The following is a 3,958-nucleotide window of genomic DNA, read 5'->3' as shown; positions in this document are numbered from 1 at the left end:
GGTTTTTAATCTCTCCCCCTTACACCCACCCTCCCCTACCTTCCCTCTGAGGTTTGATAGTCTGATCAATGCTTCTTTGTCTATAAATCTGTTTTAGTTCATCAGTTTATGCTGTTCATTATAATCCATAAATGAGTGAGATCATGTGATATTTATCTTTCTCTTTCTGGATTATTTCACTTATTGTCCTTGCCAGCACTTGTCGTTTGTTGATTTGTTAGCCATTTTGAACTTTTGAATTTTTCTTTCCTCTTCTTCTTCTTCCTCTTCTTAAAGAATACCCTTCAACCTTTCATGCAATACTGGTTTGGTCGTGATGAACTCCTTTAGCTTTTTCTTGTCTTGGACGCTGTTTATCTAACCTTCAATTCTACATAATAGCTTTGCTGGGTAGAGTAATGATAAATGATAGCTTTTCTGCAAAGTTTCTGTTGAGAAATTAGCTGACAGCTGTATGGGGACTCCCTTGCAGGTAACTAATTGCTTTTCTCTTGCTGCTTTTCAGATTCTTTGTCTTTAACCTTGACATTTTAATTGTGATGTGTCTTGGTGTGGGTCTCTTTGGGTTTCTTTTGTTTTGGATTCTTTGCGCTTCCTGGACTTGTAAATCTATTTTGTTCATCAGGTAGGGGACGTTTTGTCATTATTTCTTCAAATAGGTTTCCAATATTGCTCTCTCTCTTCTCCTTCTGGCACCCCCATAATGCAAATGTTAGTATGCTTAAAGTTGTCCTGGAGGTTCCTTACAATGTTTTCATGTTGTTGGATTGTTTTTACTTTTTACTCTCTGATTGGGTGTTTTTTGCTTCTCATATTACAAATTGTTGATTTCATTCTCAGAATCCTCTGATCTACTATTGAATCCCTGTAAATTATTCTTTATTTCAGTTAATGTGTGCTTAATTTATGACTGGTCCTTTTTCAGGTCTTTGATATTCTCACTAAGATCCTTGAACATTTCACGAAGTGCCCTGAAGCTCTCATTAAGTCCTTTGAAGCTCCCATTTAGATCCTTGAGTAACCTTATAACCATTGTTTTGAACTCTCTATCTAGTAGCTTGTTTGTTTTCATTTGTAACATGTTTCTTTCTGTCTGCACATTTTGGCAGCTTTCTCATGTTTGTTTCTATGTATTAGGTAGAGCTGCTACATCTCCTGGAATTGGTAGGTATCCAGTAGGGCCTAGTGGCTCAGCCTCTCCAGTCACCTGAGCTGGGCACTCTAGGTGCTCCCTTTTATGGGATGTGTGCACAATCTTGTAGTTGAGCCTTGATTGCTGTTGGTATCACTGGGGGGAACTGAACTCCAGGCCAATTGGCTGTGAGGATCAGAAGCATCTATAATGAAAGAACTGCTGTAAAGGAGACACCCCTATGGAGCAAGACTTGCTTCGGTGAGCCTTTGGTGCTGAGTCTTCCCATTGAGTGTCTTGCTCATGGATATGTAGAGTTGTAATCTGGTAGGGTCTAAAGCTGTCCACTGGGTGCACTGGCTCTGAGGCCTCCCGGCAATGTAAGGCAATGTAGTGGCAAAATCAGCCACTACCTGGGGCCACCTAACAGGAGCTACAGAGATATCTGCAGATGGTTGCTACTTGGGTTAGGAAATGTTCAGGCGAGGACTAGCTGTGAAGCAAGAAAGGCTGGTGCTAAGGGCGAGTCTCGGTCTTTTTATTGATAGGATTGGGGCATGCTGACTTCAGTTGCTAATTGTTTAAGAGATTTTAGCAAACTCTGAAGCCTGAGCCAGGATAGGCCGTTCATATGGAAAAGCAGCTGCAAACTGCTTGGGTTTGGATGAAAACTGGATGGGATGGAGTCTCAGGGAATCACCAGAGCAAACAATGTGGGCTATCCTGATGGAAACTCAGATGTAGCAGCCAGTCAGTTCTGTGATGGGGGAGGTCCCAGCACAGGAACAATGACCACTGTGAGCACCCTTGTCTGGAAGAAAGCTGCCCCAGAGTTCTTGCCCCAATGCCAGACAGTCCAGTTTCTCCCTGTTGTCCCTGAATTGCACCAAAGCTGCCACTGGGCACTGAAGCTCAGAGGAAGTGGGACTGTGTAAGTTTATGCACAGGCCCTTTAACAGGAACACCCTGGACTCGAGCAGCCTCCACATCACTCAGCCACAGTCCCTGATGGTTATTACAGCCCAAAGTTATAGGAACTTCTCTTCTCAGCTCTGGAACCCTGGGTTGGGGGTCTGATGTGGGGCTGGAACCCCCTGCTTCTCACAGGAGACCTTGGAGATATCCCTCCCCATTAAAAAAATGCCAAGCATGGGTTTAGGACCAACCTCTTCTGTGCCTCCACCCCTCCTACCAGTCTTGATGTACTTTCTTCTTTACTTCTCTAGTTGTATGACTTCCATTCAGTCAGATTTCAGGCAGTTCTGAATAATGGTTGTTCTTTATTTTAGTTATAATTTTGATGTGGTTGTGGGAAGTGGCAAGTACCTGCATTTATCTACACCTCCGCCTCAGTTCTCTTCAATATAGGATTTAACACGCCAAAATATTGGAGAGGAAAAGCCCAATAAACTGACTAATGAAACTATTTTTGCACTGAGGCCATTTAGCAACCTTGGAGAATTTGAGATACTTTTCCATAATTTCTTCAATGTAAGGGTGTACTATATATAAAAGTACCCACAATCTTATCCCTAGAGAATTTTAAGAAAAATATATCTTGGCTTTCATCAGAGAAGGATGAGGGGAAGTGAGAAATCCTTAAGAAACTATAACCAAATACTGGACCTCATAGTGATTTGTAATCCAAATTATCATTTAGCTGGGTAGACCACTAACCTCAAACTGAAAATTTAGAGTGGACTAAGACTGCTTTGGCATTTTATAGGCTGGGCTAAAATACATAAAAGTCCTATGTAGAAGAACATACCTTCATAGTAAATATCAAAGAAATTTTTTAAATCCTATTTGAAAGTAAAATAAGATATCCTACTCAAAATTCATTAAGTATACAAGGAAGTAACATACCATAATCAGAAACCAGGAGGAAGAACTGATAGCAAAAACTACTAAGCAAAGATTGAAGATATTTAGAATTAGTAGACATATAATGTATAATAACTATTTTAAGGCTAGAGGCCCAGTGCATGAAAATTCGTGCACTGGGGGGGGGGGGGCGGGGGGGGGGGGGTCCCTCACCCAGCCTGGGCCTTCATACATTCCGGAAACCCTCAACCTGGCTTGTGGCTAAGCAGCACTCTCCCTATGGGAGCACACTGACCACCAGGGTGCAGCTCCAGCCCTGCCCCCATCACCCCTCCACCCAATTGCCTGCTGGCACCTGCCTTGGCTGTCCTGGCACTGCCCACTCACCACTCACCAGCCCCACCCCACACTGACCGGCCATTTGATGGATTTGCATATTAGACTTTTATTACATAGGATTATTAAAGATAATTTTAAGAACTTGAAAATAATAAAGAGACCAGAAATAATAAGAAAGTAATGTAGTAGAATTAAAATAAAATATAAATTTTAGAAGTAAAAACTTTGAAATTTAAAACTCAATAGATGGGCATGACAGTAGACTAGATACAGCAGAAGAGAAACTTATTAGAGTTAAAACACGTGGCAAAAGTAAAGAACACATCTATAACATCTACAATGTAGCATACAGACAAAATGTTTGAAAAATATGAAAGAAGAGTTAAAAGATATGGAAGAAAGTTTGAGGAACTATAGCATACAGGTAAGTAGATTTAGAAAAAAAAGAGGTGAGAGAGAGAAAGAGGGGAAGACAGGAGTTAGAGATAATGGCAGAGAGTCTTCAAGAAATAAAGATATCTATGATTCAAAATGTCCAACAGATCAAATGAAAAAAAAAAACAAAACAAAAACTAAAACCCCAAAATAGACGCAAAATAGAGTAACCTCAGATCATAAAACCAAAGACAAGATCTTTAAAAAATCAAGAAAACGAGAGTGTTT

General features: G+C 40.7%; 1 protein-coding gene across 1 annotated transcript in view; it reads right to left on the bottom strand.

Moving 5' to 3' along the window:
* COL4A5 (collagen type IV alpha 5) overlaps nt 1–3,958 on the bottom strand; it is a 278,780-nt gene that overhangs the window by 179,327 nt on the left and 95,495 nt on the right. The window lies entirely within an intron of this gene.

Source organism: Myotis davidii, unplaced genomic scaffold (genome assembly GCF_000327345.1).
Source record: "Myotis davidii unplaced genomic scaffold, ASM32734v1 scaffold489, whole genome shotgun sequence".
Taxonomy (NCBI): domain Eukaryota; kingdom Metazoa; phylum Chordata; class Mammalia; order Chiroptera; family Vespertilionidae; genus Myotis; species Myotis davidii.
The sequence above is the reverse complement of the archived record's forward strand: the minus strand, read 5'-3'. Positions and strand labels throughout refer to the sequence as shown.